The sequence below is a fragment of the Panthera pardus genome, unplaced genomic scaffold (assembly GCF_024362965.1).
Source record: "Panthera pardus isolate Hobbes unplaced genomic scaffold, ASM2436296v1 HiC_scaffold_6, whole genome shotgun sequence".
Taxonomy (NCBI): Eukaryota; Metazoa; Chordata; class Mammalia; order Carnivora; family Felidae; genus Panthera; species Panthera pardus.
In genome coordinates, this window is record NW_026526991.1 from 28,783,716 (window position 1) to 28,809,276 (window position 25,561).

General features: G+C 38.3%; 1 long non-coding RNA gene across 2 annotated transcripts in view; it reads left to right on the plus strand.

The window, feature by feature from the left end:
* The window catches only part of LOC109265316 (uncharacterized), a 423,571-nt gene extending 400,798 nt beyond the window's left edge, over positions 1–22,773 (plus strand). The window contains exon 5 of one of the 2 annotated variants that reach the window (XR_008419525.1): positions 22,557–22,773. This is a non-coding gene — a long non-coding RNA (uncharacterized LOC109265316). Of the gene's footprint in view, positions 1–20,920; positions 21,385–22,556 lie in introns of those variants that run through there. The other variant, XR_002079117.2, reaches the window with a different exon arrangement.
* The last annotated feature ends 2,788 nt before the right edge of the window (positions 22,774–25,561 follow it).

Here is a 25,561-nt window from a genome sequence, read left to right on the forward strand (position 1 = left end):
GATGGAGGTTGAGAAAGACTAGAGGTACAATGGTCAAAGGGAAGGCCACTATATTAATCAGGAGAGATGTGAAAATAACCAAAGAAAGATGGTGGTCGTTGGGAAGGAGGAAGAGAGCAGGGTTTAAACAGGACTCTTCAACACTGAATGCTGAAGAGGGAGTGGTGTAAGGAAAATTTTTAGATGGAATTTTACTAGCTTAAACTATCTGGGTAGCATCTGGAGAGCCATAAAAAGAGTTTGTGCCTAACCATTAGGGCATTTGGGCCACCGTGACACGGAAAGCCTGGAATTCTGAATAAGAATAATGCTCTCCAGGAGAGCAAAATGAGTGATCTTAGAGTCTGTGTTCTACATGAATTCCCAGAGGAAAGAAACTGATATAGTAAGAAGAGGATTTGGGTTGTCAAGGTGAGCCCAGGGTAAAAAATCTTGTGGTGACAGAGGACACTGAAGAGGAATGTGGATTTGGAACTTCAAACAGGCTGCTTTTAACTTCGAGGTTGAGCCACTTTTTCACAGAGCATCTAATGCTTTCCAGGACCCGAAGCAATATTCAACATTTATCTTGGGTTAAATCTAGAGTCTTTGTGATTCAATAAACGGATCGTCTCTTAGAGAATCAAGCCAGCAAATAGTACTATGGAAACTGGAATGCATCAAGAGAAAAGTGTGCCTTTGGGTGCTGGCAAAGCATAAAGAACCTAGATGAAATCTTTAAGTAAACAGAAGGAGAGCAATGAACTACAGCACAGTGATAGATAAAAGCATTGTGAGTGGAAGGGATTTACCAGAATTCTCTTTTAAACTTGGCCACAGAGCCATCTTAACACGCTGTAAATACTTGTTGCATGTAAATAACCATTATAATAAAAGAAAAGCTGGCACAGCTAGACCAGTCTCAAGGGAAGTTAATGAAAGTGGACAAGAAACAACTGGCATTGGGAACTCGGAATGAGTGAAGCCGAAAGTATGAGGTTTTACAAAAAAGAAGGAAACGTGCCATATATTTGATTTGTGAAGGAAACTTTTCTCTTTATAAATACCCTTAGATTATTAAACTATATATACGTGTCTGTATATATCCATACATGCTCATCGCAGCAAACTAAATAATAAAAGAAGAAGAAAAACAAATTAAAAATATCTTCACCTGGCCCCTAGCCTCATCCACTCCCATACTTCTGAGAGTAGTAGATTAAGAATGTCTTTCCCAAGCCGTTATACCGATAAAGAGTTTTTATGACAATGGTTTTACAGAATCAAGATATGACCATATTTTTCTTCAACTTTTTTTTTTTTTTTGCAATCGATTATGGCCAGCTCTTCAGATGTAGTAAACACAGATTTATTCCCTCAATGAATGGGTATTCAAATTGTTCCCAATGTTGTCATTGTAAGTGATGATGCAAATAAACAGAAATATTGTGCATATAGTTTAATATATGGCACTATCATTTTGGTAGAGCCAGACAAAGGGTTTATGCAATTTTAAATATAATAGATACTCTCAGACTATTTTCAAGAAGAGTTCAGTTAACACTCTCCCACTAATCACGTGGCAAAGAAAGTTTCTATTTCCTCACATTAGACCTTTCTCTTATAGGTACTTCATAAAATTTTGCAAAAACAATTAGTAAACTATTTTATTGTTTTAACTTGCATTTTCCTGAGTTTTCTTTTGAAGTGTAGTTGGCACCTTTGAAATGGGTTCAACATTTGCATTGTCTCTCCTATGAATTGCCTGTCCATCTCTCTTATTAATTACTATTGGCTTTTGCTTTTGCGTAGTTTCTCATCAATTTGCAGAATGTCTTTAGTTATTCTAGTACCTAGGTCATCTCCCTATGTGTTCAGGTTTTGTTTTATAGTTTATTTCATATAGGCAACTTACTTGTGTTACTAATTTTGTTTCTAGGTATTTATAGTTTTGTGACAATTAGGATGTTTTCTTTTCTTTTTTCTTTTTTCTTTAACCTCTATTTAGCCTTGTAAAAGTTTAATGGCCCTTTATACTGGGCTTGCAACATCCCAACCGCTACTTCTGTGATGCTCATGTGGTTGGTAAAGTAGGATGTTTTCTTTTTAATTAAGAGGTAGAGTATAGCCCAAAAAAGTGCAAGAAAATATCAATTTACACTTCGATGAATTAACTCCCAGAATACATCTAAGCAACCACTTGTAAATCAGCAAATGTCACCAGCACTCAAAATACCCCTGCCATGCCACCTCTGCATTGATACCCCACCCCCTCCCAAAAGGTCACTCCTTTCTCAACTTTGAACACTATATTTATGCTTTTTGTGTGTTTTTCTTTTCTTTTTTATTGAACAATACAGAAAAGTAATAATGCAATGTCTATGCTTTTGTGTCTGTTTAGGGGCAAAATTATGTAATTCAGATTTATATTACCTATATCTGGTTACTCCATTTTCACTGTTTTAGTTATCCATTAAATTGTTAATGGGCATAAAGATTGCTTTTAGTTTAGGATTATTACATATGTAGTTATTGTAATTTTGATTTGCATTTATCTAATAATTAGTGATTGAGCATTTTTTATGCGCTTACTGGCTTAATATATGTTCTTTGAAGAAATGACTATGCAAGTCTTTTGCCCACTTTTGAATCAGAGTTTTTGTTGTTGTGGTTGAGTTTTAAGAGTTCTTTCTATATTCTAGATACTAATCTCTTGTCAGATATATGATTTGAAAATGCTTTCTCCCATTTTGTAGGTTGCCTTTTTATTCCATGGATAGCATTGTTTGATGTGCAAAGTTTGTAACTTTCATAAAGTTTAGCTTGCCTATTTTTGTTTTTATTGCCTTGCCTTTGATGTCATATCAAGAAAAATTACCAAATCCAGTGTCATGAGGATTTTGCTCTAGGTTATCTTCTAAGAGTTTCCTTGTTTTGTTTCTTGCATTTAGGTATTTGATCCATGTGGAGTTGACTTTTATGTATGGTATTAGGTAATGGTCCAACTTCATCATTTTGCATGTGGATATCCAGTTTCCCCAGCACTGGTTGTTAAAAAGACTGCACTCCCCTCACTTAATGATCTTGGACTTCTTTTTGAAAATAATTTAAACATGTATTCAAGGGTTCATATCTGGGCTGAATATTCCATTCTATTCTATTCTATTCTATTCTATTCTATTCTATTCCATTCTATTCGTCTGTATATCTGTCTTTATATCAGTACCACACTCTTTTCATTACTGTGTATTTGTAATAAGTTTTGAAATCCAAAAGTATGAATCCTCCAACTTTATTCTTTTTGAAGATTATTTTAATTATTTGTGGTCCCTTCAGATTTTGTATAAATTTTATATAGATTTTTTATATTTCTGCCAAAACGAGTCATTGGACTTTTTCCTGAGATTGCATTGAACCTGTAGATCACTTTGGTAAGTATTAACATCTTAACAATTTTACATCTTCCAATTTATGAACTTTGGTTGTCTTTCCATTTATTTTTGTCTTTAATTCTTTGAGTAATGTTTTGTAGTGTTCATTATATAAGGTTTTATCTCCTTGATTAAGTTAGTTACTAAGTATTTTTCAATGCTATTATTATTGGAACAAATTCCATTTGGTCATGGTGTATAATCATTTAAATATGCGGTTGAATGTGGTTTGTTACTGTTTTGTTGAGGATTTTTACCATGCTTCTGGTAGCTTCAGTATTCTCAGGGAAAATGTCTGGCACCCTGGCTTCCCAATTTCTTTAAAAATTAGTTTCTAAAGACTTTCTCTTTCACTCACTGATGTCTTCAATTACACATATCCACCTAGCCATCAACCTCATCCTCCTCTATTCTTCCCTGTCTGTGAGTGTGCAGTGAAGTTGAGTTTAGGTGTCAGTGAAGAATTAAATGGGATCTAATTATGCAATTAGATTTGAGTCTGCAATTCAGGACAGTTGTAGGGAAAGGAGGTATAAGTTTAAGAAGCATGAGCTTGGATAAGATAACATGGGGACGGTCTACAGAGTGAGAATAAAAGAGGCCTGAAGATTGAACCATGACTAGCTTCACTATTTAAAGGCCAGACAGCAAAATGAGCCAAACTAGAAAAAGAGACAAGGGCAAAGGGGTCACCAAGGTGAAAGGAGATTCTACTGTCATTAAAGTCAACAGAATAGAGAGCTCTGGAAAAGAGGCAATTTAACGATGCTTGAGGAGTCCAGACTGGGAAATGTCCAATAGTTTGAATGTTATTGAGGTTATTTGAGTCTGTATCAAAACCACATCAGTGGCATTGAGCAATAGAAACCACATTGAAGAGGGTAAATAAGATAAGAAGATACACACACACACACACACACATATATAGCTGATATATATGTATATATATATATATATATATATATATACCCACTACTTTCTGGAAGCTGGAGGAGGAAGTGCTTGTCAATTTAATTAGTTTTTTAATGAGGAAAGTTAGACCACAATTTCTGATGAGTTTACCTCTTCAATGTCTAAATGACTAAACAGAATAGTCTGCATTTCCTCTTCTAATCCACCTCTCCCACCACCTGTAACATTGTTCTCTTCCATCACCATCACTGCCTTCTTGTTCTGAGGGAGCATATTTTTGGCAGGGAATGTAGCATTAGCTTACTTACAGATGTCTCCTTATCTGTTCCTCCCCTTTATTAACTGATTATTCATACAAAACCAGTGTGATCTTTTATAAACCCAAATCATATTGTCTCCATGCTTTAAGTACTTTGAAGGTTTTCTATTGCTCTTGGCATAAGGACTAAAATTTCTTATCTAATTTAACACACCCTCTCTGATGTGTTGCTGCTTTCTTCTCTGACCTCATCTCATGACATTTCCCTACTTTGAAGTTTAAGTGACACTTGGTTTATTTTAGTTCCCTGAACATGTCAAACTTGTCCACCAGGCTCCAAGTTTCACAAGGGACAAAATAGGTCTGTCTTGCTGAGTAACTGTTCTCAGGGTCCAGCAGAGTGTCTTATATTTGGTGGTGTTCAACAAAGATTTTTTGAATGAATCAATGACATTTCTTGTGTTGAATGAAAAATAAGGGAGAAAAGGAGACCTGAGGAGAAGGAAAAGAGGGGGAAACTAAAGAAGAGGAACACAAACATGGAAAAAAATACGCAAAAACAAGCCAGCAATAATTACCTTTTCTTTTTCCGGTTAAAATCTAAACTCTTTAATATACAATGGCTTACACATCCCTTAATGATTTCGTTCTCAACTAAGCTTGAAATTCTCTTCTGGCCATTTGTCTACACTGACGCCAATACCCACTTGCTCATATAGCCTCAAAAACTGCTTGCATTAGTTCCATATGGAACGATCTGCCTTATTTGCTATATTTTCTCTGACTAGGGCTTTGAATTGTGATTCCTTCTGCTTGGATCATTTTTTCCTATCCAGAGTCCAAATCATCCTTTCTTTTTTCCTTTTTAAATGTTTATTTATTTTCAAGAGAAAGAGAAAGAGAAAGAGACAGAGAGCAAGTAGGGGAGGGGCAGAAAGAGAGAAGGAGACACAGAATCTGAAGCTGGCTCCAGGCTCTGAGCTGTCAGCACAGAGCCTGACACAGGGCTGGAACTCATGAACTGCAAGTGTCAGATAATGAGCTGAAGTCAGATGCATAACCAACTGAGCCACCCAGGTGCTCCCCAGATCATCTTTTTTAATGTTTATCTATTTATTTTGAAAGTGAGAGAGTTCAAGCAGGAGAGGGACAGAGAGAGAGGAGGAGAGAAACCCAAGAAACGTGGGACTTGATACCACAAACTGTGAGATCATGACCTGAACTGAAACCAAGAGGAAGATGCTTAACCTGCCAAGCCACCCAGGTGCCCCCAAATCATTTTTATAAGCATTTCCTACTAAATCATGTATCTCAGCTTAGATCTTTCTTCCTTCTGGAAGTGATTCTTTACAGCATTCCAGTGAAGATCATCTTTATAGCAATAAGTAAATAAAAAACGAACACTGCTCTGGAGGCCCAGTGTCAGTTCTTTAAATAATGAATACTATTATTGTTGTGGTGACTGTTTTTGTTTTTATATAATATTCAGTGAGATTGAAGGAACTATGTCTTGTTTCTTCCTAGAATTTATTACTGATCTGTGATTTTACAGTTGAATTTTACTAGCAACTGTGGGACAAAAAATGATGACATACATTACATTAACCAAATCCCTACTAGTGTTAAGCCATACCCAACTCATAATTAAGAGTATACAAGCAGTATTTCTGCTTAATTGAATTAAGAAATTCAATGTTAAAGCATTCATTTATTTGTTTAATGGCAGTTAACAGTTGTTACACCAGGGATTTATTGTTTGTTGGGAGTTTGCAATGATCAGTAAGACCCATAGTGATGCACACGTCCTAGTATTCAGAAAGAGAGAAAGACACTAGTGTGTTCCTTTGAGATCACACAGATGCAGGAGGGAGTAATTTACACATAGAGCGATGGCTTGATTATAGAGTATCTTCATCCCAAAGTCTATGCTTTTCTGCACTTGAGGGAAGGACTTCAAAACAAAATCCTGTTTTATTGACCTTGACAAGAGATATACTTAGGAACAATGGATGTGCTTGGTTTTCTTCTGAGACAGTCAATTTAATTTTCTTTAATAAAACAAAGTCCTGAAAGAAACAAACCAAAAACTATTAGAATTGTAGTTATTTTTTAAACAGGATAAATCGGCAAAAAATGCTGAAGTCGTTATTTTACCTATCTGATATCAGTAAAGTAGCACTTCACTTAAAATCTGGAATCAAAAAGGGTTAGTATCCAAAAACTATAAAGAACTTGCCAAACTCAACATCCAAGGAACAAATAATCCAGGGAAGAAATGGACAGAAGACATGAATAGACACTTTTCCAAAGAAGACATCCAGACACATGAAATGGCAAACAGACACATGAAAAGATGATCAACATTACTCTTAATCAGGGAAATACGAATCAAAACCATGATGAGATAACCATCTCACACTGGTCAGAGTGGCTAAAATTAACAACTCACAAAATAACAGATGTGGATGAGGATGTGAAGAAAGGGGAACCCTCTTGCACTGTTGGTGGGAATGCAAACTGGTGCAGCCACTCTGGAAAACAGTGTGGAGGTTCCTCAAAAAATTAAAAATAGAACTACTTTATGATCCAGAAATTGAATTACTAGGAATTTATCCAAAGGATACAAAAGTGCTGATTTGAAGAGTCACATGTACCCTAATATTTATAGCAGTGCTCTCAACAATAGCCAAATTATGGAAAGAGCCTAAATGTCCATTAACTGATGAATGGAAAAAGAAGATGCAGTATATATATCTATAGTGGAATACTACTCAGTGATGAAAAAGAATGAAATCTTGCCATTTGCGATAACATAGATGAACTGAAGGGTATTATGTTAAGCAAAATAAGTTAGTCAGAGAAAGACAGATAATACATGATTTCACTCACATGTGGAATTTGAGAAACTTAACAGATGATCATAGGACAAGGGAAGGAAAAATAAGATAAAACCAGAGAGTTAGGCAAACCATAAGAGACTTGTAAATACAGGGAACAAATTGATGGCTGATGGGGGTGGGGGAAGTGGGTGATGGGCAATAAGGAAGGCACTTCTCAGGATGAGCACTGGGTGTTATATGTAAGTGATGGATAAATAAAGCAAATCTGGAATCGATATTTATATGAAGGACAGAAACATATCCAGTTCAATCTGAGTGAACAATACCTTAGATAGTCCCTTACAAGTCCAAGTTGGGATGACTTCTATAATTATCATAACTTTAGATCAGTTTCAAAATACTGAATTGATCTGATCATAAATACATATTACACCTTAGTTTTCAAAATAGAGGAAATCAATAATGTATTTATCAAATATATACTGCCTGTCTACTATGTGGCACGCGTATGTTACATACACATAGTATATATGTTGTATATTTCAGTAGCTGAGGAAATAGCCATGAACAAAACAGACAAACATCTCTGCCTTTCTGTAGTTCCAGTCTAATATGGGTGGAAGAGTTAATAAATTATTAATCAAGTAAAAGACAAAGATATCATATAACATTTCAGAGTTTTGAATGGTATGAAAAAAAAAAGTAACTAAATAGGAATGGAGGGGTCAAGAAGTAAGAAGAGTAGGAAAGAATTGTCTGAGAAAGAATGTGAAGGCAGCTTCTGATAAGATGGACAAGACCTGAAGGTGGTGAGAACATTGCTCTCAGACCTCTGAAGGAAGAGAATTTCCAAGAACAGAGAAGAGCAAGTCAAAGACCCAGAGATGAGATTGTGCCTAATGTGTTTGCTGAATGGTAAGGAAACTAGTGTGGCTAGAGGAGGTTAGGCATATGCTAGGAGATGTGGTCAGAGAGGTAGAGTGGAGCTAGATGTTTGTAAGGCCTGTAAGTGACTAGCATTTACTCTACTGAAACTGTATGTCGTTTGCGGGTTTTGAAGGAAAAAGACATGATCTGTATTCATTAAAGTTAGTGACAATGGATGTTTTTGTATTTTCCACTAGCATATTTAGCCATGTGGATCCAGGTAGAAAAGCATATTTAACCAAGGTTCTAAGTATTGGCAGTCAGGTGAGATGAAGGGAGAGAAGGCAAAGGAATCAGAAATATATGCCGAGTAATAATTATAATGTGGATAATGGGATCTAAACTACATGAGGAGAGAAGTATGGACACAGCAGGAGCAGTGCAACGCTCACAGGGCTGATAATTGTGGGGTTGCTAGAGGCGGGATATTAAGGAAGTGGAGGTCACAAGTGGGCTAGCTGAAATTAAGACAGAGTGACATTTATTGGCATGACAAACTCTCACGTATGACCATGAGAGTAGTTGATGGAGATAGGATGCAGAACAAAGCCAACGGGGGAGAGGGTTTCAGGGAACAGAGACCAAAAAAGTGGAAGCTTTGTTTATGTGGCTGTTGAAATCCTAATGCGAGATCACACAAGCAATTCTGGGAAGAATGACTGAGCCAGGAAACTCTTTAAGAAATAAATGAAGTGACCCAGGGCTTGGTAGATGAGAACAACAAAAATGGTGCATCCCGATAACACAACCTTCCAAGGAGGATGTTTTCATGGAGAGGGAGAGAGAGAGTCTTACCTGGAGCAAGTAGCTATGAAAAAGCAGAGGGGACACCTGGTTGGAGAGCTTGGGAGACATCTGGTTGGAGGAGTTAGTCTGGGGCTAGGAGGGATGTGGGAGAAGCAACAGTCACCACTTGAGATGGCTGCCAAGTAAGCAGTGACCTCAGGGGTGAGACAATTCAACTCAGTAACAAACTGAAGGCAGATGGTGGAAGTTAAAGGCAGTGGGGGTGGGGTAGATTTGGTTGATGACTGACAGCGAATCAGTGACAAAACACGCCATGATTTGTCAGCTTCAAAAAGGATGTTTTGTGGCTTGGCCCCCAAGGTTTTATTTTTAAAACCATACACACTAAGCATTTATTGTATTTGCTCAAAAATACGAGAGAGGTAGGGACACAAATGATGCCAAGTTTTTATAACTATGCTGAATATAAAATACTGGAGAGCCCTGGCTTTGTTCCCATTCTAGAAATCATTATTGCGAATTTCCTTTTGAGTTGAATTTAGTTTTTCAGAAGAGGGGCCATGAGCAGGCATAAACACTACAATTTATCAAACTGCCTGAAGGGAAAGATGTGAAAAGTACTGATGAAAAACAACCCCTTGAACAGGACAAGATATGATAAGAGGACTTTGAAAAGTTTTTTGTTTTGTTTTGTTTTGTTTTTTGTTTTTTTTTTACCCAATTTCCCTAAGTTCCAGGAAGTTTTCTTAGGAGAGATGGTGGTGCCTGAAAACCACATCATTCCTGGGATAGTAGAGACTTCTGGTCAGCATATGTGACTGTAGGAAGAAATAAATAATTTATATTTTAGAAAAAACCCTTATTATCTAAAGATGGCTCTTTAATAAAGTCATAAAGCAAGTAGGAAATGGACAGATGTCTTGTTTTCCCAAACTCTTTCAGGGCTCAGTGAATAAAAAATGGTGGTAACAACATGATTTTAGGAAGGCTTGTGTTTTAGTTCCCTGCTCTGTTCAGAATAGATTAGTGTGTGTATGTAGGGGGCACATACCTTATTTGATCTTATACGTTATGTGCCAATATCTTTGCACAATACTCTCTTGTTAAAGGCAGAGAATGTTTCAATGTTCATCTTTTAGCCTCCATATTCTGGAAGCAAGGTGGATATTCAACCACTGAATCAACTTGCGAAACGTGAACAGTTCTTATTTTCCAGATTTTACCTTTTTCCATATATGAGTGGGTACCAGTAGCAAGAAGCTTTCAGAGGGTAAAAAGAAAAGAAAATAAGTAAGGAAACTGAAGTAAAAAGTATTCAAAGGGAGTTAAGTAAAAATAAACAGAAATCAATATAGCATTTGTACCTTACTCTCTCTTCTTTTTCTGCTTGCCGTTGCTTCATAGTAACGATGTAAAAAAAACTTCAACTCTGGGGGTCAGGCAGTTAACATTTCTGAGTATATGATGAAGACCCGGATGAGTCATCCCTGAAAGAACTTTCAACCTTTCAGTGTAATACACATAAAACCTGGCTTTCTTGTGTTCTAGTGCCCACATCACTTTCACACAAACAGCCTGTCAACCAAGTAGTTAAAAGCATGTGGCATTTTTACTGAGGAATCTCTTAAAATTACCCAATTGGGGTAAATGGAGAATACATTCTTAACACTTGGGTAAACTTCTAATAGGTGTCCTATCTCTTATTTGAAAGCGTCTTGCACAGAGAAGTAACTCTCCCAAATGTTTCTTCTTTGTGAACTACCCCAAATTCTACCTTGACCTTTGCTTATATTAATCTTCTATTCTCCCTGCATTGCCTTTATTCTGACCCCTGTACTGAGGCAACCTTGATTTACATAAAAATGTCAAGAAGTCTCTTGGCAAGACTGAGTATTCTTTAGCAGAGAAGAAACTGGGCTGTGAAACTCAAGCTTTAATATCTTACTCTGGGCCAAATAAATTGTAGTGGGGGCTGAGTGGAAGTGGTTGAGAATGAGAAAAAATTTTTTCTTGATCTTCAAGATTTTCCTCTAAAAAAACTAGTAAGATGTATTTACATTAAGCCTCTAAAGTCAAAGGATTTTGCTGGATCTTTGTTTTAGTTTAAAGTGGAGTAGAAATGAAAACTCTCCATCGTTCTCATTCTATATATGGATTCATTCCTCATCCAGATATTCTTTCGCCCCTGCTCCCTATGATCCTTGGGTCTTAGGGATGGCATCCCCATGGAAGAGGGGAGGGCACTGAAGGAGAAGCTTCTAACACAGAGCTGTGTAGAAACTAGAGGGGGAAAAGAGAGCTACTATTTTCCAGAAGGTCCTTAAAGTGAAACAGACCACAAATTCTCTAATTAGCAAAAGCAGACTTGAGGCATGCAGCCTTCTGTTTACTTCAGGACTAGGAAGGAGACCAGCTGGCTTTCCCTCAAAGATAACAAATGCTATTGCTGCTTTGAAGAACCTTGCCAGATTAAGTGTATTTGCAAAAAAAAAAAAAAAAAAAAAAGAGAGAGAGAGAGGGAAAGAGAGAGAGAGGAAGAAGAAGAAGAAGAAGAAGAAGAAGAAGAAGAAGAAGAAGAAGAAGAAGAAGAAAATAAAGTTCATACTGGTGTTTTTAATTTTTTTTTTAATATTTATTTATCTTTGAGAGAGAGGCACAGAGAGCGACTGGGGGAAAGGCAGAGAGAGAGAAGGAGACACAGAATCCGAAGCAGGCTCCAGGCTCCCAGCTGTCAGCACAGAGCCCAACGCAGGGCTTGAACCACAAACTATGAGATCATGACCTGAGCCGAAGTCGGGTGCCCAACCAACTGAGCCCATATTGGTGTTTTAAAAACCCTTGAAGACAATGAGTTTGTTATAAGAGGATGCTTTGGACATCAAGTTACTGTACTGTGTACCTTTCCTTTCTTAATTTCAAAATGAAAATAATAGCATTTGGCCTATCCAACTTTCCAAATTTTTGTATCTCCCTAAGGTGATTTTTGTGAAAGCATTAGAAGAAATAAGCTCTAGGTTTCCATTTACTTTATACAGATGTAGAGTACTGTCTGATACCTCCTGATTTCTATCATTATTATTATTAGGTCAGCTTCTTAAAATAAAATTAATAGGAGAAGGGTTTGACTACTGGGCCCCTGTGGAGCATGTGGAGAACTTTAGAAAGTCATCGAATATTAAACAATCATTTAGAAATCACTTGGGTGCAGCATCAGCTTTGAGGCTTGTAGACTGTGGTGTAGATTTATGTATATTGTAGCGTTTTCTTTGGGATTTGCCTGTGTGACAAAAGAGGCAAACTTCTATAAAAATGAAAAACTAATGAGATTTACATAATACCACAAGAAAAAAAAGAATAATGAAAACAATTGGTTTCCTAGCAGATCACCTTAATAACTTAAATAAAAGCAAAATGCAAGCTGAGAGATCACCAAAATAATAGACTATTTCTAGACTGAAAATCCACCTTTTCTGTTGAATTATAACACAAAGAAAACTATTTTAATGTAAATACAACACTTATGGGATGTCAAAAATTTTGTTGCTAAGAAGGAGACTCACTTGGTAAGCCAACAAGTGTTGTTGTTGGTAGACGTCACCAATAACTATTCTGCACGAGGCCTTCTTGTCAGTTGGACGAGATCTCAGTAATGCTCCTACTTTTCCTAGAGTAGAAGGTACTACTGTGAGTTAGATTGGGAAAATTCTTTACCATACTTTGGAAATGCCTAGCATCCTTGTTCTCAGGGACACAAATATCAGGTCGCTCTCCTAGTTATTATGACAAACAAAATTGCCAAAAACATCCCTACCGATTTCCAGTAGCCTGTGGCTGGTGGCTGGTGGTAAATCTCACCCCACCTTTCCCTGGAACTACTTCATTTTACACATCAGGAGTCAGAGTCCCAAGGAGGTAAATTGATTCTCCAAAAGCCACAGAGTGGCAGACCTTGGGGAGTAACCTTTCCATCTTGCTGCTTTTCCACTACCTCATGCTGCCTCCTCTCCAAGTCTCCCTAAAGTGCAATATGAATAACTCTGGAAAACTACACAACAAACTTACAACAGAGATTCCTTCTACAGCGGGGATGAGGAGACGGCAATATAGGGATTTCCACTGTTGCTCCATATTCTTGTGAATTTTTATTTTTTTGGGTTTTTTTTATTTTAATTTTTTATTTGAGAGTGAGGGGAGAGGAGTAGAGGGAGAGAGAGAGAATCTTAAGCAGGCTCCTTGTTCAGCACTGAGCCTGATGTGGGGCTTGATCTCATGACTGTGGGATCATTACCTGAGCAGAAACCAAGTTGGACATTGGACGCTCAACCTACTGAGCCACCCAGGCGCCCTCTTGTGAATTTTTTGAAGAATTCACAATAAGTACACATTAGATTTATGATTCTAAAAGTAAAAATAAATTCTATTTGGTGTCTTGGGGGGGATTATTTCTAAGATATTTTAGAGGAAGACATTTTGTAACACTCTGTGAAGTGTTTCCTCCCATTTGTATACTTTGAAAGAAATGACACAAAATACTGTTCTGATGGTGTTATTTTTCTACACAATCTTTTACACTCTCTCTGTTCCTTGTAGCTATTAAGAGTTCTGAATAGGATTCTCCTTATACTGATTTTCCTTTGTATTTGATTCTTACTGTTTGTTTCCCTCCTCCTTCCATCTTCATATGTAATGTTTATGAAGTATTTCCACATTTCATGTATTAGTACCCATGTACTGAAAACTAGTAAAAATCATGGCAGAATAAAATAGGTTGGACCACTGAAAATAAAAATGGCAAAATAATTTTTAATAACTTATTTGTTACATGTGGCCTTTCAATAAGTGCAAAAGGCAGAATAGATTAAGTCACTTCTAATACTAACAAGTAAAATACCTATTTTGAAAATCAGTAGCATCATTTGCTGACAAAATACTACTAGTCTGTTGTACCTCAAATAAACACCTCCCTCTTAGGTGATGTACCGATTATATTCCTTGGGGCATTATTATTTTTTTTTTTCCACACATTTCCTTCACCAAAGCCTTTAATCCTGTGTGAATTCAGGTGGGGATTAAATTGAAATGAAGAGAAACTCAATGTACTACCAAGACCTATCTTCTCCACATGAGCCAACTTACCTCTTCTTCTTTCCCCTGTGTCCACATTTGCTGGGATTGAGCATCTCCTTTGAATTCACCGTTGCCATAGAAACATGTGTTCCCTGTTGACCTTTTGTTTTTCAAGGGGAAAGATAAACATGCCACCCACTTTGGGGGCCCTATTAGAGCCTATTCCCAGAGAACTGTACCTTCCCAGCTGCAGCATCTGACATGCTTAGGAAAGCAGTCATCTCCCAGCCTTGTTGGCAGCCGCAGGCAGAGAATGGACGCCAGCTGTACTGGGGCTGGGGCTTCGTGAACCCTTTCCTATTAGGCCACATCCTGTCTGTCTTTTAGGAGTGAAGGAATGTTTCAGGTCAAATAAAGAACAGGCTTATGCAATATAACCCCCAGGATTAATCTTTTGAAAATAACAGCAGGCAGGCCACCTGAGGTGAAGAGTAAGTAACAAAATATGTCCAAGGGGACAGAATGGAAATATGCTCCATGTTATAGATTAGAATGCGTAAGGGGAAGAAAATTAGCTTATGCTAATGTTTGTAAGTCCTGCACACTCTCAATGGAGTTTAGACTTGGAAGATACTTTGGGCATTGAGGCTTAAAGTCTGGATGCAATTCACAGCAGTATTGCATCTAGCATTTATCCTAAGCCATTGTGTAGATTTTTAAAGAAGGGTCACCTCTGGGGAGATGCTCCTGGGTGCCTTTGTGTAAAACAGTAGCTGAACAAGTGTATGAGGGAGCCCTGCTCGTATATCTGTATACTTGCCCTCTTGACTTAGATGTTCCAGAAACATCTCAAGCTTAACAGGGAGCTCTTGATTCCTTCCACAACCCATTTTTCCTCTGTACCTTTCTCCATTTCAGTAAATAGAAGGCAAAAACACACAGCCGTTTAAACCGACATTGTCATTCTAGAGCCTTCTAGAGCCTTCTGGAGCCTTCTCCATCTCCTTATGGACCCTCATCCCATTTGTCACATATAAACTGCCAGAAAGGCCATTAATCTCACCTCCAAAGCCCTTCTGGAATACGCTTTCTTGTCAGTCTCCACTGCCATTCCCAGTGTAAGCCACCATCGTCTCCCAGTGGGCCTGCAAAGTAGCCTCCAGTTAGTCCCCCCAGCTCATATCAGTTCTGCTAGCGTACACCATTCTCCACACAGAAAACCCAAGTGTTGTTTTACAAAGCCAACAGACTAGGTCATTTTCCCCACTCAAACCCTTGTGTGTCTTTCAAATGTTCTTGGAGTTGACTTCAACCTCTCTATCATGTAGCCTAACTGAACTGCCATCTGCCCAGCTCTCTACCCTCTGACATCACTATCTACCTTCCTCGCTGCTTGCCATACCCCTCTTTCCAACGTACCAAACTGTTTCCTGCCCAGAGTTTTACATACACTCTGCACGAATGATTCTTTCCTTAGAACTTTTACATGACCTGCAACTTAACTCTAGTCAGCACCGTGATCTAATGTGGAAAGGCCTTCCTTGGTAACCTTCATAATGCACACGAAATGAAGTAAATTACATTAAAGCGCAAAGAAAGAAAACTTGCTCCTAGTTACTGCCATGTCACCCAACTTCTGTCCTCTGTGACAGGTATTGAAGTCTAAGGTTGTCTTGTTTTCCTGTCTAATCACCTTCCTAGAAGGTAGGGACCTTGACTGTGCCTAAAACAATGCTTGGCAACATGGTAGGTGCTTTATATAAATATACATACATGTGCATACCTATTTTTTAGTAGAAATTCTCCTAATATAATGAGAAAACTAAATTCTTCTGTTCCTATATACCATTGATGATGCCCAGGTATATTTTCTTTTTTATTCTTACGTTTTTGTCTCCTTTTAGAATTGAAGAGAAACACAGCTGAGACAACGCAAAAGGGGAAAAAATGGGTTGATACATACATAGCTAGTGTTTTGTAGTTCCTGGGAGGCAACCTAGGTAGGACCCTGCATTACTACCCCCCAAGGGGTCCTTCCCAAGAGAACACTTCGATTTGTGGCTTTAAAGGAGATTGAGAAACATCTTGCCCTGCCTGGTTTGGCATAGACGACCAAATAAACATGCTTGAACTCACTGCATGCTGTAGGGCATATGTGTACAGATTAGTATACCACATTCTTAAAACTTTTTTTCTTCCAGAACACACACACACATCATCATCATCATCATCTAAACAGAACACACCCTTTGCTGAGTCCAATTAGCTCTTGGGTGGTCTGGTACTAGAATCTTGACATTGATAGCTCAGTGTATTCTTCATAGTCTCTTGACCACATCCCACTGCACACAAAAAAAAATCGAAGATTCACTTGTTATATTATTACATTGTTAGCATTGAAAAGTATAACTTCAGTTATAGTTATCACAGATTTATTATAAAAGCAATAGACACATATTTATGCCTATGCTTTTACCTCTTCTATAATCAGTGACAACAAAATTTTTACAGTTGCATCTTGGTTTTTAACAAGAGACTAAGTAACACAATAGATTTTTCCCTTTACCTTCAGAGCAGTCCTTACCCCAATATTCAATATTATTATTGTTATTATTATTATTAATTTATATCTAAAAAGTCTTTATTCCCCAAATTATAACATATATTTTATTTCTTTCCTTCCTACTTTTAATGAGTCTCCATAAAATCCTTACATGTGTAGCTTATTTGCTCCTCTTCTTCCTCTTTATATCACAATACAGATTAGGTGACTCTGAGAGGCTTTGATACAGCCCATTTAAAAATCAAACGTGTGTAAGTGTGATTCCCTCATCATGACTCCTCTAAAGCAATTTCTTGCTCTTGCTATGGAATTTCACTTTTGTATAATACAGTGGTTTAGAAACCTTCATTCTTTATATTCTTAGAAGTCCAAGGTCAAGTGTCAAAATATATGACGTGGTCAAGAGGGAGCCCAGAGAAAAAGGCGGTGGGATCTTCCATGTCTCCATCCACCAAGAGAATCTTCTTTATCTATTTTAAATATTGGATTTATGATCGATTAGTTTGAAGAAATTACTTCACTCTAAAAAAAGCTGAAAGTCATCATTTGACCCATGATTTGTGCAACTCTGGACCACACGAGACAAGAGCCAGGCTGAGGTGGGCTTAGCACATCAGCTACTACCCAAGGCACTTGAGTCTACATGAGCCAAGGGTCTATTGAACTATTTGCACTTCTGCAGACCTGGAATGTGGCCTTTGGAACTCATACCTGTGGGAGAAGCTGGAGCCCTCTCATATGTGTGCCTGTGAACTCTCCTGTTTCTAAAAACAACTAGACCATCATCTTCAAAGTGGACCATGTTCCTCAGTACTTGATTATAGTTGAAACAGCAGCCTACATTATTTTTTTTCCATTATCTACTTTCTCTTATTTGCTTTTGATTATATTGTTCCTTAAACCTAGCATCCCTTAGAGTACCTGGGGGGCTCAGTTGGGTAAGCATCTGACTTTTGATTTCAGCTCGGGTTATGATCTCATGGTCATGGTTATGATCTCATGGTCATAATCTGTGTCAGACATGAAAACTACTTAAGATTCCCCCCCCCCCTCTCTCTCTATCTCTGTCTCTCTCTCTCTCTCTCTCTTTCTCTCTCCCCCTCAGCCCCTCCTCTGCTCGCTTTCTCTCTCAAAATACAAAAACAAAAACAAAAAACCTAGCATGCCTTAATAACAATCCCTACTTCCTTCACTCCAGACATTGCCCTACCAAAAATCCTACTCATTCTTCCAGAATTAATTAAAAATATATCTCTTTATGAATCCTCCTGTGTTTTCATCACCAGAAATCATTGTTACTTTTGTATGCACAGCTTACAAGCTGTACTTTAACTTCATGTTTCCATCATTTTACCTCAGTTTATGTTTCTTTCAGGCTACTTGCCCTTGACAGCAAGCATGGGCCTTCTATTTTGTTATTCACCTCTACCTTTACCCATTTAGAGACCACACCATCGGGAATAATCTCTAAAGTGATGTCAGGGAATTGGTTCCTTAAATACCTGCATGCAACTACCACTAGCTACGAGCATAGCTGTTGTACCATGGAAACTGTGGGGGCTAGAACTTGGAAAAGCTGTCAGAATCCCAACTATTGCTTCTCTGAAAGTTGATGCAGCTTAAATTGCTGCCCTATTCTTGCCAAGATGGATTTCCTATCAGTCCTGCTTCTATGCAGTAAGTGCCTTTGAGTCAAAGAGTTAAAAACTGGTGAGGTTGCATCTAGGAAAATGAGGTTTCACTTTTATACGAGGGAGGGAGTCTCTACCCCCACCAAGATTCACCAGATAAGGAAGTGACCTAAAGGAGGAAGAGGCTGGGTGTAGAAAATAAATGTTAGCATAGACATCATTTTTTAAAAATGTTTATTTATTATTTTTGAGAAAGAGAGAGAGAGCACACTCAAGTGAGCAGTGGAGGGGCAGAGAGAAGGGGAGACAGAAGATCAGAAGCAGGCTCTGTGCTGACAGCAGAGAGCCCAATGAAGGACTCAGACTCACAAACTGAGATCATGACCTGAGCTGAAACCAAGAGTGACTGAGCCACCCAGGCGCACCAGTACGGGTGTCATTTTTAATTCCACATTTCACAATTTAACTTAATTCAAATATCCAAATCCTGGTTTTTTTCAACTCTAAGAGAAAGTCATTAATTCCTATTTGTCTTTATGTATATTATTTGGTTACTTTCAGTACTATTAAAATTCTGCCAAGATTCAGTTGTGGATGACGTTTATCTGGGTTTTGAGAGATGCATAGGACTTTTCTAAAGTTGAAAAGATAAAGAAAAGGCCAGTTTAGTCAGAGGGAATAGCATGCACAAAAGCTAAAGACCTGAAAGCACCATTAGGTGTTTGGAGAATTTTAAACAGTTTGCTTAATAAGCTAGATGTGGCCGGACAAGAACATAAGCAGCAAAGCACGCAGGCTCTTGTACGTCTGCCAAAGGTGTTGAGCAATAACTTAGCTTTAATCCTGCAGGTGATGGGATGTTGTTAGAGAACTCTGAACAAGAAAATAACATGATCAGACTTATATTTCACTTGGATTAGAGAGATCTCTCTTGGCAGCATGTGGAGGAAGAGATGGGGGAGGGTGGAATTGGACGTAAGAAGCACAGTTGAATAGGAAGCTACTGCAGTAGGATATACAAGAGATGGTAAAAGCTTAGTGACTAATTGTAAGAAGATAATAACAGGTGAGTGTTGATTTGATTCTGTTTCTTGTTTTGGAAAATGTGTGTCCCTAATCAAGATAGGAAATAAGAGACAGAAGCTCAGCAATGAGTGGAGAAAACAGAACTTCCTGAGAGATATTTTAGTGCAAGTATCTAGTAGGCAATAAGTTCAATGGGTCAGGTACCTGCAGAAAAGTCTAAAGTAGAGATATAAAGGTATCAGCACATAGGTTATGGGAATTCAGTTTTCCTAGGGGAGAGGTGTAGACTGAGAAGAGATCTGAAGTCAGAAACGTAGAAATTTAAATAGCAAGCAGAAGAATTCCAGAAAATGGGTGCTATGTAAGAAGAGATCCAAAAGAAAATGTCAGAGAAACCAAGGGCATAGAGTTCCTACAAAGAAGGAAGAATTAAAAAAATAAAATGTCAGCACCTGAGTGGCTCAGTCCATTGAGCTTCTGACTCTCAGAGTTGTGAGATCGAGACCTGCATGAGACTCTGTGCTAAGTAAGGGTGGAGTTTTCTTGGAGTTCTCTCTCCCCCTCTCCTCTGTTCCTCCTGCACTTGTACTCACTCTCTCTCTCTCTCTCTCTCTCAAAATAAATTAATAATATTAAAAGAAAACAAAATGGGGCGCCTGGGTGGTTCAGTCGGTTAGGCGGCCGACTTCGGCTCAGGTCATGATCTCACGGTCCGTGAGTTCGAGCCCCGCGTCGGGCTCTGTGCTGACCGCTCAGAGCCTGGAGCCTGTTTCGGATTCTGTGTCTCCCTCTCTCTGACCCTCCCCCGTTCATGCTCTGTCTCTCTCTAAAAATAAATAAACGTTAAAAAAATTTAAAAAAAAAGAAAACAAAATAATAAAATGTCAAAGGCTAAGTCCTTTGGATTTGGTATTCAGATCATTTAGTACGTGCCAATGCTGTTTCAGTAGCATAGCATGAGTGGAAGAAACAAGTGTAGATTTTTTCCCCCCAAAATGCTAGCTAGAAAACAATACACTGTATTGGAGAAATTTCTCAAAGACATAGACATTAAGCATATACCTAAGCTGAGAGGAAGGAGTCTGTAGAAAATAAAAGTTTGAAGGGAAAACAGATAAACCAGGTCTAGAGAGAAGATGAGGAGTAAAGGTGTGGGGTTTAGCCTCAACAGAGATGTGGGAAACCTCTTCTTTGGAGACATTCAGAGAAGGGAAAAACAATTCTGTGGATGGAGGAGTTAGTGTAAGTAGAATGGTAGAATGCTGAGTCATTTGGCCCTCGATGATCTCACTTCTCTGTAGTAAGATAAATAATCAATTTAGAGTGGGCCACTCATGGTTTGGATTGGCTTTGTGGAAGTGGCACAGATTTGGAATATCTAATGGAGGGATATCGTTATTTCCGATGCCATTTTCCAGCTCTGTGCACTACAGAAATATAATTAAATAACTCAGTAAACCTTTGTATAGCATTTTCTTTCTTAATTTTATTCTTTCTTTTTTTTCCTCCTCCTCTTTTCGACTGCCCCCATTTCTTAGGATTCCCTCTTCTTCCTCTTCAGAATTCCTACTTGAAGCTGACAATTGACACACCAAGCCCCTTTGAAGGGCCAAAGGGGAACATTCAGATTTGAAAACAGCCAGATTACAGTTTTACACTTCCTGGTTTTGAAACCCCTGAGAAGCACAAAATTGAAAAAAATCAAAATGGCTGCACTGATGCTTCAGCGAAGCTCCATTTTAAAGTAACCATTTTCCTCTTTTCCGCAAACATCCTCCCCGCCCCTTTTTTTTCCAGGAACTAGGTACCACCCTGAAAACAACCAAGGGGGCTGGCAGCACTTACGCAATTCCTGTTGAAACCGACTAGATCCCGTATTTCCCTATAAAATGCAGCGGTCCCTTCCTCTGGATAGCCTGCGGTTTTTTGAAGGCAATAGCGAGCTGCAGTCTCCTTTGCCTGGCAAAGCAATAAAACTATTGTTCCTCTTTATCCCAAACTTTATCTTTGTGTTATATTTTGGCTCTGAAGCATGGAGTTCAGTTTTTGACAACGTTTTGTTCTTGCAGCATTTTTCATCTACTACTGTATCTGCATGGCTTGTGCCAACATTGATCATCTAGTAAGTTTCCTTTTTAATTTTTTTTATTTATTTAAGTGATCCCTACATCCAATGTAGGACTTGAACTCATGACCCCAAGATCAAGAGTCACATGCTTCTCTGACTGAGCCAGCCAGCCACCCCTCCTTTTAAAAAAAGTAATAATGTTTATTTTTGAGAAAGAGAGAGGGGAGGGGGTCATGAGCGGGGTAGGGGCAGGAAGAGAGACACAGAATTTGAAGCAGGCTCCAGGCTCCGGAGCTGTCAGCAAAGAGCCCGACACCGGGATCAAACCCAGGAACTGTGAGATCATGACCTGAGCCGAAGGTCGATGCCACCCAGGCGACCCACACCCCACCTTTTTATTTCTTTTATCTGGAATTTTGAAATGCTGCTTTAAGGACTTTAGTAGTGCAATCTACACTTCAACTTCTTTCCCCATGCCTAGCTGCCATGAGGGATTTTTTACTGGCTTAAATCAAAGACTTGAAGGTATTAGTCATGTAGCTATCTGAGAGCCATCTTTTCAAGCTGGCTTTTTTCATGGTAGAAAAATGGCATACAGAAGTTCCAAACCTCATCTCTGAAAATCATAGCACCTGGAGAAAGACCTTCTTTCCCAAACAGCCAAAATTGTCTGGACAATCTGATTGGACCCGTCTGAACAGATCACTTCCATCTAGAAACAGCACTAGCCTCTTTGGCATAGGCCTACGTTATTTAAAGTCTCACTGAGGTGAAGGGGATAAGATTACACAAATTGGTTTATATCAGTTAGGATCCACATGGATCTGAGGATGGGGTTAATTCCACCTTAATCAAATGGATCTTACAAAGGAAAGGGCATGGGATGGATTGGATGCTAGGGAGTCAATAAATGCTTACTACCATAGCTTCCTCCCTCTGTCTCCAGAAAAGAATCCCCTATGCAAGGCCTGTTTCATGGGCATGTGACCTAAGTAGTTATATACAATTACTAGTATATTGCACAGAGTACATAACACATGGTGTTATGTATAGGGTGTACAGAAATAATTATAATTAATTACCACATTTTTGGTCTTCCTTTACAGATCTAAATAGCATGAGAAAGGAGATACCACATCCGTCCTGTATCCCTAGGACTTAACACAATGAATGTTTATGAAACAGAAGTATCTTCCCAAGGGTACGAAGGGTTAGTGCCCGCCTTGCCAGGATAGAAAATTTTCTTCTTTTCTTTCCTCATCTCCCCTCAGAGATGGAGCTCAACTTCCAACTAACATTAAAGAAGTTGTGTTTGTGATCTAGCATCTGGGCTTGTGTAATTGATGTGCTTTCTTAATGATAGGCGGAAATGATAATAGTAATAATTGTTCCACCACACTGGCACGCACTGAAACCTGGACCCCTTTGGTTTTGTTTGTTTATTGTTGTCTATTTAATTGTCTTTTAATGCTCTAGTTGTTAAAGAATGAAATAACAATGTTTTAAAAACTCATTTTGCATTTTAAATATTTACATTTACCAAACGAAAACTTTGTAGTGCATAAACATTATAAAATGGGTTATATAACCTCATTTGAACTTAGCAAAATTTTAAATTCAAGGCTTTCAATCATGAGAATGAGGCAAAAACGTTCCTCCTAATCCTGCACAGTAGGCTCGGACTACAGCACGATTTCAGGTAATAGGATTGTAGGGTTTTTATACACAATTGTGTAGGCAGTGAGCTGTACACAATGGGTGGCTCCAGTCACATTGAGTCCCTGTGATTGGTGCCTCCTGTAGGTGTGCAGTGACATATGTGACAGCTATAAGTCAATATCAACATCCTTTTAATATATTTACTTAAATGTCTTTTGCTTCAACTTTTTTTGAAGGGTCTAGAAATAATACTTTTTTTCAGAGAGAGAGAGAGAGACAGACAGAGAGAGACAGAGAGACAGAGAGAGAGAGAGAGAGAGACAGAGAGAAGCAGTGGGGGAGGGGCAAAGAGAAAGGGAGAGACACAGAATCCCAAGAGGGCTCAGCTCAGAGCCCGATGTGAGGTTCCATCTCATCAACTATGAGATCCTAACCTGAGCCTAAATTAAGTCTCAGATGCTTAACCAACTGAGCCCCACAGGTGCCCCTAGAACCAATACATTTTTTAAAACTAAATTTATTTAAATTCAAGTTAGTTAACATACAGTGTAGTATTGGTTTCAGGAATAGAACTCAATGATTCATCACTTACATACAACACCCTGTGCTCATCCCAACAAGTGCCCTCCGTAATGCCCATCACCCATTTAGCCCATCCCCCTGCCTCTTCCCCTCCAGCAACCCTCAGTTTGTTCTCTGTATTTAAGAGTCTCTTATGGTTTGTCACCCTCTCTGTTTTTATCTTATTTTTCCTTCCCTTTCCCTATGTTCATCTGCTGTGTTTCTTAAATTCTACATATGAGTAAAATTGTATATTTGTCTTTCTCTGACTGATTTAAGTTTGCTTAGCATAACACCCTCTGGTTCCATTCACATTGTTGCAAATGGCAAGATTTCATTCTTTTTCATCACCAAGTAGTATTCCATTATATATATTTGTGTATATATATATATATATATATATATACACACACACACACATATGTATGTATATGTATATATGTATGTATATATACACACACATATATATATACACACACACATATACATGTCACATCTTTTTTATCCATTCATCACTCAATGGACATTTGGGCTCTTTCCATAATTTGGCCATTGTTGACAGCACTGCTATGAACATTGAGGTGCATGTACCCCTTTGAATCAGCATTTTTTTTATCCTTTGGATTAATACCTAGCTGTGCAATTGCTAGGTCACAGAGTAGTTCTATTTTTAATTTTTTGAGGAACCTCCATACTGTTTTCCAAAGTGACTGCACCAGTTTGCATTCCCACCAACAGTGCAAAAAGTTTCCTCTGTCTCCACATTCTTGCCAACCAGAACCAATACAATTTAAAAAAAATTTTTTTTAACGTTTATTTATTTTTGAGACAGAGAGAGACAGAGCATGAACAGGGGAGGGGCAGAGAGAGCGGGAGACACAGAATCTGAAACAGGCTCCAGGCTCTGAGCATTCAGCACAGAGCCCAACGCGGGGCTCGAACTCACGGACCTCGAGATCATGACCTGAGCGGCCGAAGTCGGACGCTTAACCGACTGAGCCACCCAGGTGCCCCAATACATTTTTAAAGAAAAAGAATAATAATTACATGAGTATAACTCCTGAAAATAATATAACTGATATCATACTTGGTTATATCCTTTTAAATTACTAAGAATCATTTTTAAAGATCATTTCTAAATTTATATGGTCAAATGAGAAATTTGACAAAATTTCTAGCTCTGTGTCTGAATGCTTTTTATGTAAGTTCAAGCATCTAGCACAATCTGCCCCCAAAATAAGGCCTTAATGTTTTTTGCATGCATGCATGAATTGCTCAGGTAAATAGCATAAGTAACATGAGTTATGATTCCATTTATGTCAAGATAGTTCTCTTTTTTTTAAAGTGTATTTATTTTTATTTATTTTTAAGAGGGAGGAGGGGCAAAGAGAGGAGGGGAGAGAGAATTTCAACAGTCTCCACATTGTCATCATAGAGCCCAATGTGGGGCTCAAACTCATAAACCATGAGATCATGACCTGAGCTGAAATCAGATACTTAACTGACTGAGCCACCCCAGGTGCCCTGTTCACACCTTTTTTAAATGTATGCTTCCCATTTCTTATTTGTTTAAAAGGGAAACTATAAACATTGACTTGGGTATCTGTACATTGAATTAAAGATACTATCCAGACACTTAATTGACTGTTAGACATTGGGTATGAATGGATGTGATACCTGGAAACCCAAAACATTATTGCAGGCCACCCATCAGAGGGGTGATCTGTAGGTGACAGATAATAAATAGTGGAGTCATGCTAAAATTTAGTTTTCAATAGGATCACTGGTTCATTTTCATGGTCACTGAATGTATAGTTGGGATTATCATTCTTGGCAATCGGGGTAACCCTACATTGGATCTCAGACCTGTAGAATGAGAGCTATGACAGCA